Here is a 17,428-nt window from a genome sequence, read left to right as displayed (position 1 = left end):
AACTAATCCTCACTAATTAAACTATTACCTTAAAACCCCAAACGTCAGGCCCGCCCCTAATACTTCACAATCCCCGCCCCCACCCTGCACAACATAATTACAATTCAAACAATACAAAAACCTGCATAATCATTTAAACATCATCCCAACCCAAAAGCATAACATCACATTCCAAAATTGCCCACCAACAACTTACGTTAACCAAAACAGTGTAACCACCCCACAATACAACTATTTAAACTTCTCCAGCCATAGCCCAATTTTAACAAAATCCCAACAACCTTCATGTCCCTGCTGACAAAGAACCCCCAATTTCCGCCACCCAGAAAAGAGGAGGGAAGAATTACACCCCTCTCTTTCTGCCCCCCAAAACTAAGCAACAAAGAACCATAGAAACCTCAACCAAGAAAATTCTGAATTTTCAAGCACCTGGAAAGCACCTCTCGCAATTCCAATAAATATAAATCCATCCCAATTCGAGACAAATGAACACCATCGCTGCGAAAAAACTCCAGAGTGTCATAGCGAATGTCCTTATGGGACACCCGCCCAAAACCTAGATCTCTGCAAAAATGAGAAACCTCCAAATTTAACTTCCTGCGCGCTTTATCAACTGCCCTAGGCTTAATCGCACCCCTCCAAGTTCTTCTGGGGACCAATTCAGTCCATAAAACGTGATAGCCTGACCACTGTTGTTTAATGAGGGAAAGATCTTTCTTCATAGTTCTCAAAAGAACCACCCCTTTCACCCCACAAAGATCGTTTTCACCGAGGGGCAAAAGCAACACATCCGGACAAATACCACCTACCAGCCAGGAATTCAAAGCCGGAATAAGCTCCCTCCAGATCATACCCCCTTTTCCCTTCCACACAACATTAAACAATCGTTCATTAAAACCAAGCGTAAGACCAAAATAACTTCTTATAGCTTGAGCTTCCGCACGCCTTATGAAGGAATGCCCAACAATCCAGATCGTCATGACAGATGAACGGGGGCCGGCCACCAAACCTGATAAAGAAAAGCAGCATCAAACTTTAAGGAAAATTAACAGACGCAGGCGCCGCACCAGGATCATTCCGCACATAGCGCCTAAAGCAGTTGGAAGACCAATGCCCTAAAGACATAATATCCTGCTGCGACCAACCCCTATTATGAGCCTCTGTTGCCGCCCCAATCCTGAAGGAATGTGTACCATACTGTCTATCATCCAGACCAAGAAAACGCAGAGCTTTACGCAGCACCATGCGCAGTTGATACTCAGTCACCCTAGAACCATCCAAATGTTGAAAAACAGAGCCCTCAATGGCCGCCCCCAAACAGGCCCTCAAACCCCTAGCCCACCGCAAAGGGCACGTCTCAGAAGGAGAAGATGCCTCTAGCCAAATACCCCTCCCCCTGCTTCGCTGATCAGTTTTCGCGCGAGCCAGCCAAATGTGTAATCCTTTCTCTAGAAATTGAACATCCCCCCACCCCACCCCAAAAGTAACTTTAGATCCCAACAATTCAGACACTCTGAAAGCACCGAAGAACATCCACACCATGAGAGTTGAAAAGAGACAAACCTCAAACTCAACCAAACAAACGGAGGGCAATGCTTGCAAAACCCGGGCCAAGGCCTGCCAAGACAAAGGTTGACGGACCATCTGCTCCCTTCCCCGCTCCCTGGACCAACCTTCCAGCATGCGTTTACCAACCTCCCCCGCCGAAGGAGAATAGCCCCACAGTAATTTGCCCATGAACGCAATACCAGCCAATTTACCAGCAATTGTCACCCGAGACAGACCCCTGTCCATCAAGTGAAGAATTAACTGCACCACATCCTCAGAACGTCTCCAACCGGGAACGCGCCAGCCAGCCCCAGACTCTAAAAACTCTTTCCAGGCCAATTCATATGCTGTCCTAGTGGAAACTGCCAGTGAACCTACCACCAACTGCAAGACCCTGTCTCACCTACAGTCCAAAGATGTTCTGGCATGGGGGTCGGCGTCCTGTCCGCCTCCGAGGCTAGCCCATGGAATCTCTCCCACTGTGAACGAGACAAAGCATCCGCAATGTCATTGTCCACCCCAGGAATGAGCAAGGCCTTAAAACGGATGTCATACTTCAAGCACCCCAACACAAAGGCCCTCAAAAGCTTCAAGATCTGAGCATCCCTGGCCGACTGCCGATTGATAATGTCTACCACAGCCTTATTATCAATGCGAAACAGCACTTTTTTGTGACCAAGCTCATGACCCCACAAAGTCAAAGCAACCACCACCGGGAATAGCTCCAGGAATGCAATACTCCTGCCTCCGTTCTTCCACTTAGCAGGCCACTGTTCTGCACACCATCTGCCCTGCCAGAAAAGACCAAAACCATCACTGCCTGCAGCATCCGAAAAAATTTGGACTTCCCAGACCCAATCTTCTTCTCTGTACAGAGGAATTCCATTGAAAGAATGTAAGAAGGCTACCCACATCCGCAGATCCTCCTTAACCCCTGCTGATAAGCGGACGTGATGGTGAGGTAAAAATTGTCCTGATAGAGCCCTGCCCAGACGCCTGCAAAACGTTCTACCTGCCCTGACCACCCTGCAAGCAAAATTAAGACGGCCTAGCAGCACCTGAATCTCTTTCACTGTCACTTTTGACTTGTTCAACATGGCATGTAATAGTTCCAACATTTTCGCCTTCTTGTCCACCGGTAAACGTGCCTCCATAGCATGAGAATCTATCTCAATCCCCAAAAAAGACATGGTCGCGCAGGGGCCCATTGTCTTTTCCGGTGCCAACGGCACACCTAAGAAATCCATCAGAGTCTGGAAGGTCCGCAAAGCATTCTGGCATGCTGAGGAATTGGGAGCGCCCACAAAAAAGAAATCGTCCAGGTAGTGTGTTACTAGCTGGTGTCCTGAAGTGTCAGTGAAAAACCATTGGAGAAAAGTGCTGAAAGTCTCAAATAATGCGCAGGAGATGGAACAACCCATTGGTAAAGCCTTATCAACATACCATTTCCCATGAAATTTAATCCCCAAAAGATCCCAATCCCCAGGATGTACCGGCAACAAACGGAATAGTAGGTATTAGTATACAAGGGAACCCAAAGGAATGGCCAAGGACCATGGGTTAAGCTATTTATTTTTGTATTACAAAGGTCCTCGGATTTTAGTGATATCTAGAGGAATAATTTTCACAGGCTCGGAATAAAGACTGTGTTTTTCTTCTTCAGTGTCCAGCCGGACCTAGAAGCGTTTATTTTTGAAAATAGTTATAAATATAAACAGAGTAAGGCGAAACAAGTCGCACATTAATGACTGGGCACAAGCCTGTACCTAGTCAGAAGGAGACAATACAAAGGAAAAAAGACAAAGAGTTCACAGGCAAACAAGGAGAACCGGGTGGCTTATAATACAATGCAAACAGTTCTTGAATAAGCACAGACCCACAGTAACTGCCGAGAAAATTACAAATCATAAAACGAGCAGTACTGCAAAACAGTCGACGAACGTTTCGATCCCTATCTCCAATAATATAGTGGGATCATCTTCAGGACTAAAATTGACTTTGCCTGATTTGTCGAGTAGGCCTGTAGGGTATAAACAGGAAGAGAAGGAAAAGAAAATTTCTGTATCAATTCTTTACAGGGTGAGTGCTAAAAGACTAAAATGCTAGTCAATAACCATTCTTGTCATGCAAAATGCAACATGTGCACATGCAGTTGTGTATTCCCAAAGAGCACGGATCTCAATGTGCTCGTATTTGGGGTGCAGAAGACCGAGTGAAAATAGGGCATACCGCGTTTGCTTATGTGGAAGTGGTGCTCGGTGGCGGGGAATATAGTGTTTGAGTGAAGAATTATCGTGGTGAGGGAGTGTTGGCAAGGGGTCACAAGAGTGTAAGTGAAAGCCCGGTATAAAATTTCTAATTACCACGAGCAGGGCTGGGTGGGACGGCCGTGGGTGAAGAGACTTCCATGGGCAGTCAGTTCCCAGTATAGTTGATGCCTACATGGAGATATCTTAGTCATAGATTATACGTATAACGGGTTAATGAGGGACAAAAAATGAAAGCTATAGTTACCGGGTAGCAATTCGCCGGAATCGCAAGGAGGACTAATACCAGCCAAATAAGGTCGAGTTAGTTAGGACCTGAAAGGGAGGTTTATAATCCAGGGTTAGAATTGCAAGGGTGGAGCCGGGGTGGCGACTTAAGTGCAGTGAAAGAAAAACAACATTACCGATAAAGCCTAGCATATAGCGTGGGCTTGATGTGGAACTTCAATTGGAAGTTGTAATCTGTGGACAAAAACATAGGCAATTGGTGGTCGAAGGGGAGTGAGGGGCGGGTGACGGCGGCTGGTGCAGACAAGTAATTACCGTAAACGGTGGTCTGAAATCCCCGCAAGGCGCTCGATAGCATAAGCCTTTTCCGTGCGAGCCTGCAAAAAAAATATACCGAGGGCGCACATAAGATATAACGGACCATAACGGACTCATTTGGATCCTTAAGGGAGCCGGGGTCATGAACCAATTCAAAGCTTACCGTGATGTACTCGTAGTGGGGCCGCAATGGGTTCCGGTCTAGCGGCACAATGGCCAGGTGCTTAGCGTCTGCATGCAGAGACGCCTAATGTGCTCCGTCAGGGTAGTACTGAAGAGTGAAAACGGACTACTCGAAGGTGAAATGTAGTACCGGTATTAGGCGCCATCTTGGAATGGTGAGCCACAAGGGGAGTGAGATTTTAAGCATAGAAGGGACTGGCTAGTGAAGGTGCCACAGCGTGGTTCACAGAGCAAAGGTCTCGAGCTGATTAAAAACAAGCTGATTGAAACCAACTGACATTTCAAAAATGTTACATTTAAGTCCAGACAATTATTATATATGCTCATGCAACGAAAGGAAATCATTAGTAATCAGCTTATATTAGGCTGGTCCAGTCCTCTGTTCTGTTGAGGCCATCCTGAATAGAGTTGAACTGTATGATGGACTTCAGCTCTTCTTTATTGAGTAACTGTCCCATATTGCCACCTCTCGGAGGGAGTCTCAGTACTTTCAGGACAGTCCATTTCAATTCATTGTCAGAATGTTTTAGAGCTGCAAAGTGTTCCACCAAGGGTGCATTTAGACTGCCACACCGGATGCGGCTCCTGTGTTGTCCAATACGAATTTTTACCTTTTGGCTGGTCTGTCCTATGTACACTTTTTGACAAGGGCACACGATTAAATAAATAACATTGCAGGTGTTGCAATTGGAGAAGGAACGACATTGTATAGTGATATTATTAAAGGTAAAACTTTTTCCTTCTATAGTGTTGTCACAGTTATTACATCCACCACATTTTACATGCCCAACAATGGGGGACAGACCCCATACATTTTCAAGTGTAGTTGGAGGTAAAGAAGCGGGTAGAGCAGCCCTCACAAGGTGATCTCTAAGATTTTTACTCTTTTTGAAGGCAAAGACAGGTTTTTCAATGGAGAGGACACCTGTATTTAGTATTGGCCAGTGCTTGAGGATAGTCTTTCTCAATTGATTTGAAATTGGTGAGAAAGTAGATACGCAAGGTATGCGTTTAGAGTCAGTCTTTTCTTTTGGTGTAAGTAAGACTTCCCTAGGGCAATACCATGCGCGCTTAGTAGCGTTTTTAACTCATTTCTTTGGGTACCCCCTATCTTTGAGTTTAGTTGCCAAGGTGGTAGCTTCTCGGAAATAGTCATCCTTACAGGAGCAGTTACGCCGTATTCGCAAAAATTGCGAGTACGGGAGAGAGTCGCGTAATGCTCTCGGGTGGTTGCTGTTGTAGGCCAAAAGAGTGTTTTTTTCAGTGGGCTTACGGTAGAGACGTGTCAATAAAGAGCCTTCACTGTGATAGATTGACAAGTCCAAAAAGGAGATAGAGTCATGATCGGTGGTAATGGTGAAAGTAAGGCCCAAACAATTATTGTTCAGCCAGTGTAAGAATTGGCGCAGGCAATCGTCACTTCCATTCCAAATGATGAAAATGTCATCGATATACCTGCGCCAAAACTTAATCCCCAATAAGAAGGGATTGGTAGGATTGATAATCACATTGGTCTCTATTTCATTCATGAAAAGTATCGCCAGATTCCGAGCAAAAATTGCGCCCATGGCGGTCCCCTTGATCTGTTCATAGAAATTGCCATTGAAGAGGAAAAAATTCTTCGTAAGGCATATTTCTAGGAGCTGAAGGATAAACATGCTAGGTACAACATGGGGTCGAGGTCGTGAGTCCAGAATCTTTTTAATCACTAACAGTGCTGTAATCTGAGGAATATTAGTGTAGAGGGACTCAATGTCCGTGGTTACCAGAGTTTCAATCATTGGGTTGTACGGATGATGCTCGATCATGTTAATCATGTGCATTGAGTCTTTTATGTAGCATTGCGTGAAGGGGACAAAGTCTTTTTTTTTTTTTTTTTTAATTTTTGGAAAACCTTTATTAGACATCATAGGCAAACAAATACGGGCCTACAACCCACCGGCCGGCCTCGAAATCGTTTAAAGCACATCAGCAAGCAATTGGGCTCTCAGCAGCATATCGAGCAGATCACGAATAATCCAAGTTACACTGTAATTAAGTGCGCCGCCGAGAGGTAGGAGGAGTGAAGGTTTAATTTTAAATTTTTAAAGAGGTCCAGAGTAATAGGAGCCAAGAAGGATCAGAGTCCAAACAATCCGTACCAGGACCGAAATGGGCATCAGTATACAGGAGCGTCAGCAAGCGTTATCCATTAAGCAAGAGGCTGGTGGCGAAGAAAGCAGGAGAGAAAGCAACCAAACATCATATGTACCCCAGCCACTACCCACAACGTGCCAATCCACCCCTTGACCCCGGGAAATAAGAAGAAGAAAGAGTAGAAGAAGAAGAAGAAAAATAAGGCCCATAGTAACTGAACAATCGAAGAAAAAAGGACCCCCCACCCTACACGCATGCGAAGGCTACGGCCTACCCCCCCCTAAGCAGTGTGTCTGTTGCCCCAAGAATACCCGAAATTCAGAAGAGAGAGAAAGAAGGAAAAGAAATCACATAAGACCGGAGGAGGGCCAATTAGATGTTCAAAACAATCAGCATTGTTACCCACGGCCACCCTTCCCCGGACCCCGACCCAGTACCTGACCAACATTTAACTCCCAAAATGTCCATTACTGTCCCAGTAAAGCACACAACCGGATACAGCCAAAAGAGAGAAACATCCTCATCCTTGTCCCCTTCGATCCAGCATGTCGACGGAGTCCAGCTCTAGAACAGCCACCGTTGACGGAGAAAGCGAAGGTGAGGTCCACTGCAGCGCACGGCGCCAGCCACCAAAATCACTCCACCACAGAGCCAGACGATGAACGCACACCCAAAAAGGGGCAACGCATAGCAGCAATGTTTGAAGGGCAGCCGACAAATACAGCATTCTCAACTCCAGGATGGACCGGTGGGACCCGCGAGGAAGCCCCGAAGCAGTCGTGAGGCAAGGCGCCCAGACACAAGTCCCCGGTGTCCGCCAAGGACCAAGATCTTCACACATCCCTGCAGCAGAACTGGGAAGCTCGGCAGCAACTACATCGCACACATCCAGCGCCATCAAGGCCGTCTGTGCAGGGTAGCAGTCACAGACAAGCACAGGGTGTGGCGAAGTGCACAGCACAGGGGGTTCGACATGTCCATCCGAGGGCTCCGCATTAACAGAGTCATCCGGTTGGCATTGCAGGTCCAGGACCATGTCACGCACAGCAACACGGAGGTCTGTCAGGGCATGCATTACATCAGCCAGGCTGGGAGATGCCGCAGAATGAGAGAGAACTGCCGTCCCACACACCCCGGGCGCAGGATCACGTTGTAACCCTCGAGGTTGGTTGCCTTCGGCCATCACTTCAGCCCCTCGCCAGTAGCTGATCCCCAAATGTTGCCTCTCCGGGGAACACAGTTGCGGAACAGTACCCTTCGCTCGGCTACCCGGCATCAGTACCGCATAATCCACTGGGAACACGCCAGATGGCCGCCGAGCGCCCAGCTCAAAATGGCTCCCAATGCAGCTCTGGGGAAAAAGAAGATGTCCGGCGCCGTCCACCGGCAGAGGAGAGGGCGAAGTCTATCGTCCACGGTGGCAAAACGGGTCCGGCGCGAAGGCGTGCAAGGCAGGGCGGCCCGCTGCAGCAGGGAAAGCAAGGCGGCGATAAATCTCCGTCAGCCGGCCTCGTCCTGTTACAATGTCGGCCGTGGCTACAGCTTAGGATTGCAGTCTCCGGAGAACAAAGACCCGATCTCAGCACTGCAACACTGTAGCAGAGACCGGAGCACCTCGCCGTCTCTACCACCAGGATCGCGCCGGGAAACACACCGCTGGATACAGGAGCGCCTCACGGATCCGGGACGCCGAAAAATGGGCAGGATAACTTGCAGGATGATCGGCAGTTCGGGAGATGAACGGAAGGGTCGGCGGAGCCGAGGGATCAGGCGGCCATCATGGTCGCGGGCTAGGCTCCTCCCCCGACAAAGTCTTTAATGAAGAAGTTTACGTAAGATCCCAATGGTTCTAGGATGGATCCGCAGGCTGACACAATAGGACGGCCTGGAGGTTTTTTTTGATCTTTATGTACTTTAGGTAACGTGTATATTACCGGAATTCTGGGTGTTTTGACATTTAAGAAATTGTACTCTTTTTTGGATAGAAAACCCTCCAGGCCGTCCTATTGTGTCAGCCTGCGGATTCATCTCGATGCTCGATGCTCGATGATTAACATGATCGAGCATCATCCGTACAACCCAATGATTGAAACTCTGGTAACCATGGACATTGAGTCCCTCTACACTAATATTCCTCAGATTACAGCACTGTTAGTGATTAAAAAGATTCTGGACTCACGACCCCGACCCCATGTTGTACCTAGCATGTTTATCCTTCAGCTCCTAGAAATATGACTTACGAGGAATTTTTTCCTCTTCAATGGCAATTTCTATGAACAGATCAAGGGGACCGCCATGGGCACAATTTTTGCTCCGAATCTGGCGATACTTTTCATGAATGAAATAGAGACCAATGTGATTATCAATCCTACCAATCCCTTCTTATTGGGGATTAAGTTTTGGCGCAGGTATATCGATGACATTTTCATCATTTGGAATGGAAGTGACGATTGCCTGCGCCAATTCTTACACTGGCTGAACAATAATTGTTTGGGCCTTACTTTCACCATTACCACCGATCATGACTCTATCTCCTTTTTGGACTTGTCAATCTATCACAGTGAAGGCTCTTTATTTACACGTCTCTACCGTAAGCCCACTTAAAAAAACACTCTTTTGGCCTACAACAGCAACCACCCGAGAGCATTACGCGACTCTCTCCCGTACTCACAATTTTTGCGAATACGGCGTAACTGCTCCTGTAAGGATGACTATTTCCGAGAAGCTACCACCTTGGCAACTAAACTCAAAGATAGGGGGTACCCAAAGAAATGAGTTAAAAACGCTACTAAGCGCGCATGGTATTGCCCTAGGGAAGTCTTACTTACACCAAAAAAAAAGACTGACTCTAAACGCATACCTTGCGTATCTACTTTCTCACCAATTTCAAATCAATTGAGAAAGACTATCCTCAAGCACTGGCCAATACTAAATACAGGTGTCCTCTCCATTGAAAAACCTGTCTTTGCCTTCAAAAAGAGTAAAAATCTTAGAGATCACCTTGTGAGGGCTGCTCTACCCGCTTCTTTACCTCCAACTACACTTGAAAATGTATGGGGTCTGTCCCCCATTGTTGGGCATGCAAAATGTGGTGGATGTAATAACTGTGACAACACTATAGAAGGAAAAAGTTTTACCTTTAATAATATCACTATACAATGTCGTTCCTTCTCCAATTGCAACACCTGCAATGTTATTTATTTAATCGTGTGCCCTTGTCAAAAAGTGTACATAGGACAGACCAGCCAAAAGGTAAAAATTCGTATTGGACAACACAGGAGCCGCATCCGGTGTGGCAGTCTAAATGCACCCTTGGTGGAACACTTTGCAGCTCTAAAACATTCTGACAATGAATTGAAATGGACTGTCCTGAAAGTACTGAGACTCCCTCCGAGAGGTGGCAATATTGGACAGTTACTCAATAAAGAAGAGCTGAAGTCCATCATACAGTTCAACTCTATTCAGGATGGCCTCAACAGAACAGAGGACTGGACCAGCCTAATATAAGCTGATTACTAATGATTTCCTTTCGTTGCATGAGCATATATAATAATTGTCTGGACTTAAATGTAACATTTTTGAAATGTCAGTTGGTTTCAATCAGCTTGTTTTTAATCAGCTCGAGACCTTTGCTCTGTGAACCGCGCTGTGGCACCTTCACTAGCCAGTCCCTTCTATGCTTAAAATCTCACTCCCCTGGTGGCTCACCATTCCAAGATGGCGCCTAATACCGGTACTACATTTCACCTTCGAGTAGTCCGTTTTCACTCTTCAGTACTACCCTGACGGAGCACATTAGGCGTCTCTGCATGCAGACGCTAAGCACCTGGCCATTGTGCCGCTAGACCGGAACCCATTGCGGCCCCACTACGAGTACATCACGGTAAGCTTTGAATTGGTTCATGACCCCGGCTCCCTTAAGGATCCAAATGAGTCCGTTATGGTCCGTTATATCTTATGTGCGCCCTCGGTATATTTTTTTTGCAGGCTCGCACGGAAAAGGCTTATGCTATCGAGCGCCTTGCGGGGATTTCAGACCACCGTTTACGGTAATTACTTGTCTGCACCAGCCGCCGTCACCCGCCCCTCACTCCCCTTCGACCACCAATTGTCTATGTTTTTGTCCACAGATTACAACTTCCAATTGAAGTTCCACATCAAGCCCACGCTATATGCTAGGCTTTATCGGTAATGTTGGTTTTCTTTCGCTGCACTTAAGTCGCCACCCCGGCTCCACCCTTGCAATTCTAACCCTGGATTATAAACCTCCCTTTCAGGTCCTAACTAACTCGACCTTATTTGGCTGGTATTAGTCCTCCTTGCGATTCCGGCAAATTGCTACCCGGTAACTATAGCTTTCATTTTTTGTCCCTCATTAACCCGTTATACGTATAATCTATGACTAAGATATCTCCATATAGGCATCAACTATACTGGGAACTGACTGCCCTAGGAAGTGTCTTCACCCACGGCCGTCCCACCCACCCCTGCTCGTGGTAATTAGAAATTTTATACCGGGCTTTCACTTACACTCTTGTGACCCCTTGCCAACACTCCCTCACCACGATAATTCTTCACTCAAGCACTATATTCCCCGCCACCGAGCACCACTTCCACATAAGCAAACGCGGTATGCCCTATTTTCACTCGGTCTTCTGCACCCCAAATACGAGCACATTGAGATCCGTGCCCTTTGGGAATACACAACTGCATGTGCACGTGTTGCATTTTGCATGACAAGAATGGTTATTGACTAGCATTTTAGTCTTTTAGCACTCACCCTGTAAAGAATTGATACAGAAATTTTCTTTTCCTTCTCTTCCTGTTTATACCCTACAGGCTTACTCGACAAATCAGGCAAAGTCAATTTTAGTCCTGAAGATGATCCCACTATATTATTGGAGATAGGGATCGAAACGTTCGTCGACTGTTTTGCAGTACTGCTCGTTTTATGATTTGTAATTTTCTCGGCAGTTACTGTGGGTCTGTGCTTATTCAAGAACTGTTTGCATTGTATTATAAGCCACCCGGTTCTCCTTGTTTGCCTGTGAACTCTTTGTCTTTTTTCCTTTGTATTGTCTCCTTCTGACTAGGTACAGGCTTGTGCCCAGTCATTAATGTGCGACTTGTTTCGCCTTACTCTGTTTATATTTATAACTATTTTCAAAAATAAACGCTTCTAGGTCCGGCTGGACACTGAAGAAGAAAAACACAGTCTTTATTCCGAGCCTGTGAAAATTATTCCTCTAGATATCACTAAAATCCGAGGACCTTTGTAATACAAAAATAAATAGGCAACAAACGGAATGCAGATTTTATATCGCATTTAGCCATTGCCACACCAGAGCCGGCAGTCACAACCAGGGCCATGGCCACATCCACTGAAGAATAAGACACAGAAGCAGCCTCGCCATCAATGACATCATTAACCGAAGAGCCCTCCGGCCATGACAAGTGTTGAATTAAACGAAATTGCCCAGGCTCCTTCTTAGGGACTACACCAATGGGGGAAACAATGAGATTCTCCAAGGGCCAATCATCAAAAGGACCTGCCATCCTTCCCTCACGCACTTCTTTATCCAATTTGTCTTGCACCACAGCAGGATGTTCATCGGCTGACAACAGATTTTTAGACCACCGCCGCAACCGCGGCCCTGTATAACCACGCCGAAAACCTTCCTGAAAACCATCCAGCAGTAACTTACCAGCCTCGGCATTCCCATAATCCCTCAGAGCCACAGCTAGCTGAAAAATTTTAACCGGAGTACGAGCCTTTGGGCCCAGCTCCTGGAGTGCTTCCCCCCCCCCTCTTAGGCTGAGGCTGCTGTGCAGGACCAGGGCATTGGTAGGCTGCTGTGACCATTGTCGACCCCCTGTAACACGAGGCCCCCAACACCTGGCCAATGGATGCGTTCTACCACATTGGGAACATTCGTGCCTGAACTTACAATATTCCCTTGGGCAGTGACCTCTGTTAAAATCCCAACATGTCCCATTGGAAGGTTGCCCTGATGCTGCTGCACCCACCCCACCCCGGGTGGGCTTCCCCTGAAAGGGCCGATAAGGTAATGGATAGCCGCTAGCTGTAAAAACCATCTTACCACCAGCCGATGCACCCATAGTGTGTTGCCACAAGTCATTGTCCAACTCCCCCCATTTCGCCTCAGGATCCCAAGCCATCCGTGCTCGGAATTCCTCATCATACTGTAACCAGGCATAACCACTGCCAGTAATCTGCGCCTTTCTGATCACATCCATATACTTAAAAATGGCAACACCACACTCAGGGAATTTCTCACAGTATTATTATTATTATGTTTCTTATATAGCGCCTAAATCGACCCCCGAAGGGGTATCTCCGCGCTTGCCTAGGGAACCCGTCCTGGTTTTTCCCTGTGAGATAGCCCCTAAAGGGCATCCCCAAGGTGAAAGCCAGGCATCCCGCCGTGGGGGGGCCGTTGTGGAGATTAAGCAAGCTTAATGCCCAGAGTTGCAGAGTGTGAACCCATGATTAGGTCAGGCACCGAAGCGAGAATTATCGAGTCCATGGACATTTGAGCTCAAGACCCTGCCGCGTCGGGAATTGAACCCTGGTCCCGGGTCTGACCTCTGCTTCAGGGTCTGCCTGCTCTAACCAGTGAGCCACACTTCTCCACACGCTAGCATAGATCAGAAATGCCGCTGTCCAGTTTTCGATCGTCAAAGGAACCTTTGGGCGCTTAGCCAGCTCGTATTCTTCTTCCTTAGACCCCTCCTTGGAGCGAACTTCCCTATGTAAGAGCTTCAGTAATTCAACGTACTCCCCCTTCCAAATCCTTTCGTTAGTTGCCAACATTAAATGAGCGCCCAAAGGTTTCATAACGCCCATGTAAGGTAATTTCTTTATCTTAAGCTCCTTACTATGTAGGGGATCTTTACCTACCTCTGTGGGCTCAGTAACAGTGCTAGAATCCACCTTGGAACCCGCACCCCCATCACTCGTACCTACCCCCTGATCTTTGACATAACGACCCTTGTGGAGCTTAATGTCCAGACCTTCCGAACATGGTTCATCCCCCTTTCCCACAGACACCATCGACGGTTTGGCCTGCGGCACAGAAAGCTCACCTGGTTTTAATAAAGAAACTTGAGCCGGCCGCACTCTCCATGCCAGATGCTCCACATCGCCACCCGTCCAAGGAACCCTCACCGAGGGGCCGCTCTCTCGAGTAGGTCTGGAAACTGCAGATTTCGAACGCACCACCACCGGTGCCTGTAAAACATCATCAGAAACGTGAAAAAGCCCCCCCCCTTTGTGCCCTCAGCACGTAACTCGCCCTCCTCAGGGCTCTCCTCATCATAATCCAGCACCAGAGATTCCTCCAACCTAGGAGGGGCAAACACCACTGATGGACTTTGAAAACCAACCTGGGCCTTACCAGCCCTGACTGAGACACGAGGCGGGGGAGCCGACTGGACCCGTCTGTACTCCCCCAAACGTTGACCACTGTTGCACACCTTATCCAATGACAAATCCCTTTTTTTGGTGAGAAAAAGACGTTGGGGCCAGCGAGGACGCGCCGGACCTGCTTCTGCCGACCCCGCCGAGATCCTGAGAACAAGACGTTGGGGCCAGCGAAGACGCGCCGGGCCTGCTTCTGCCGACCCCGCCGATACCTGGAGAAAGAGAAATTGGGGCGAGCGAGGACGCGCCTGACCTGCTTCTGCTGACCGCGCCGAGATCCTGAAACGAAGATGTTGGGGCCAACGAGGTCGCGCCGGACCTGCCTACGTTGACCGCGCCGGGATCCCTCGCCGGTACGGGGTATGCCACGCCAGGCTCCACCCTCCCTTCTCCTCTGTGCCACTGGGCCGCACTCCGCCCTACCAAGTCTGCCTCTCCACGACGCTCTCTGACCTGTGAAGAAAAAGGCTGAACTGATGTGCCGGGACCCTTACTACCAGAACGTCCAAACCTATCAATACCACTAGCCACACAAGACCTAGAATCCTGAAATTGCATCTGACCAGCCTCCCGAGAAACAGACCCCTTAGACCGAACAGACAACACCTGCCGAGAAGGGGACGGTGCCACTTCTTCACCATCACTACTCCAAACCAATAGCTCCTGAACAAACTTAGACACGGGACCTAACACCTGCCCACCATGCCCCTCCTGCTGGGTATCAGGCCGGGGCTTCTCCATCCTCCCAAAAGGTTACCCCCCACAGGCAAACCCGGAAACCTCAAAGTGCCCCCAAAGCCACTCAACATATCAGTCCCCTTGATAGGCGTAACCCCACCGCATCACGAACCCCCTCTGCCCAATAAGGAAACACATCCAGACCCTCCCAAGACCTGGCACCCACCTGCCTACTGCCACTCCCTTGCAAAGAGGAAAAAACATCACCTCCCACAGAAGGCTCAACGAACCCCTTACCTGACCCAGAGATATCTGCAGGCGTACACAACACACCACGACCAACCTCCTGTCCCTGTAACACTGCCCCCGCCCTCCTTTCCACCTGCGCCCACTCCCCCTCCCCCACAGAACCACTGAGCACCGAAAACACCTCCCCACGAGTCAAAACAGGAGGGGAAAACAACAGGGGGCTAAAAGGTACAAAACCCTCCCCAGCACCCAACTGCCCAGCCTCCACCTCATCCTGAATGTCAGCATTTTCGAACAATTGCACCCCAGAAGCGCGAGCTGGTGTAGAAAAACGGCCACCTCCAGCCCCTTCATGTGCTGCCAACAATTCCACCTCCTGAAGGACCCCATGCGCCCCCAAAGCCGATGGTCCACATAACTGCCCAACCGGCACTGCAGCCGGTAACATAAAATCCCCCTGGGCGCGCGGCGCGATAAAATCAATCTGCGCATGCGCGCCAACCGCCGGCACCTCTCCCGCCGACTACTCAACTGAACAAACGGAGACCGAAGCAGAGCGCTTCCTGCCTCCCCGCTTAACGGCCCGCTTGCCTCTGGCAGCAGGGACCGAAAGCGACAGTGTCGGCGGCATCACGGGAACAAGAGGAGCCGAAGCCCCTCCCTCCCCCACTCCCGCCTCACGCAGTAAAGCCGCTCCGGCATCTAAATGCACCACAGTTCCAGGGGCCGCTCTCCTAGAACGCGGGCGGCCCCTGTCACTTACCGCCTCCCGGCGAGACCTCTTCGGCGACACACAGGCCGCGACCACCGCAGCAACACGAGCTGAGGCCTGCCGCTGAGGACGCGACGGCCCAGCTACATCACCCAAAACCAGGTCCAGGTGTCCCGCTTCGCTCAGGAGGCGGATCGCCTCTAGTACACGATAGTCCTCACCCGACATGTCGAAGAACACCAAAAACAACACTCACAATTTTTTTTATAAATTTAAGCTAATGAGCTCCCGGCCACCAGGTCATTCAGCCTAAAATGGCAGCCGGGAGGAGGAGGCAGTGAAATATATATAATTGGGCACCCCCAGTAGGAACCAGGGGAGCCCAAAAGTAGCCCAAATGAAGCCCAAGGAAGGCGCTCCGCAAACATCCCCCCCACGAGCCCCTCCCAAACAGCCCTGCAGTTGGCTGCCCCCCCCCCCCCCCCAGCACCCCTTGGCCGATGGCAACACCAGCGAGGTAGTGCTGCCGTCGGCCAATGGAAAGACAGAAATGCTTCCCAAAAAGTGTCCGACTTAAAAATCGCCTGTGATTGATTTGAACAGTTATGAGATTGCGTTAGTAAATCTTTTACCTATAGGAGATGACGTCATGAATGAAAAGCGTCAGTACACAATAGCAAGGGTGTCACATTCTAGATTATATTTAAAATAGACGTTCAATCGTCATGCTTTAAAAATATAGGCTGACTATAAAAATAAAAATATATCCTCCCCGTCGGGGAATTGAACCCCGGTCTCCCGCGTGACAGGCGGGGATACTGACCACTATACTAACGAGGATCCGATGTGCTCATTGCTGCTAAGCAGCTTCTCATGGAGGCTTTACCCCGCCCTGTCCTGCCTGTGACTGATCTTTGTCATTTCCGAGTTCCTTCACACCAACACAGGGGGCCACAGGCTCCACAACCAGCTCCCAGGGCTGCTTCAGACGGGGCCTCGGCCTGGCTCTTCAGCCCAGGGGCCCCTGGCTCTGTCTGATGAGGGGGCATTGCAGCGGGGGCTGCACACAGGGAGGGGGTGGCGGGAGACACCACCCCCCTCACCCCCGCCGGAGGAGAGAGCTGGGCTGTAAAGGTGAAGAGGGGAGGCAGCAAAAGCCCCGGCGTGTGAGGGTCCGAGAAAGAGGCGCTTTCCATTGGGAAGCAGAGGGAAAAAAAGTGGAGAGTTTGCAAAAGTCCTTCGAGCCGGATTTGAACCAGCGACCTAAGGATAACAGTCACTCCACTACAGTCCTCCGCTCTACCAACTGAGCTATCGAAGGCTAGGTTAGGAAGCGATGACAAGGCGCTATATCCCATGAGGAGTGGGCGCGGACCCAGCCATCCACCTCGCATTCTGCTTGTAAACACCAACCCCAGGGCTTGATAAAGCTCCAAACCCTCCAATGGAGACTTTCCTTTCCTCAGCCCCTCCTCTCGCACCCTCAAAGGGCTGAAGAAACCAGCCCTTCTTCCATTCAGTTTCTGCTGGAAGGAGCCGCTCTCTCCTGAGGAGCCCCGTGCTCGCCCCCCCCCTCCCGGAAGAGGCTCATGTCCTCACGGTCGGTGCCTTGCAGTGTTTCTTTCATGTCCATTCATGCGCCCCCACTTTAACTGTGTATTTCAG

General features: G+C 49.2%; 1 non-coding gene across 1 annotated transcript; it reads right to left on the bottom strand.

Moving 5' to 3' along the window:
- Positions 1-16,998: 16,998 nt before the first annotated feature.
- TRNAY-GUA (transfer RNA tyrosine (anticodon GUA)) lies at positions 16,999-17,084 on the bottom strand. Its single transcript is given in 2 exon segments — positions 16,999-17,034; positions 17,048-17,084. It is a non-coding gene; the product is annotated as a tRNA-Tyr (tRNA).
- Positions 17,085-17,428: the final 344 nt, after the last annotated feature.

Source organism: Lissotriton vulgaris, unplaced genomic scaffold (assembly GCF_964263255.1).
Source record: "Lissotriton vulgaris unplaced genomic scaffold, aLisVul1.2 SCAFFOLD_1646, whole genome shotgun sequence".
Taxonomy (NCBI): domain Eukaryota; kingdom Metazoa; phylum Chordata; class Amphibia; order Caudata; family Salamandridae; genus Lissotriton; species Lissotriton vulgaris.
The sequence above is the reverse complement of the archived record's forward strand: the minus strand, read 5'-3'. Positions and strand labels throughout refer to the sequence as shown.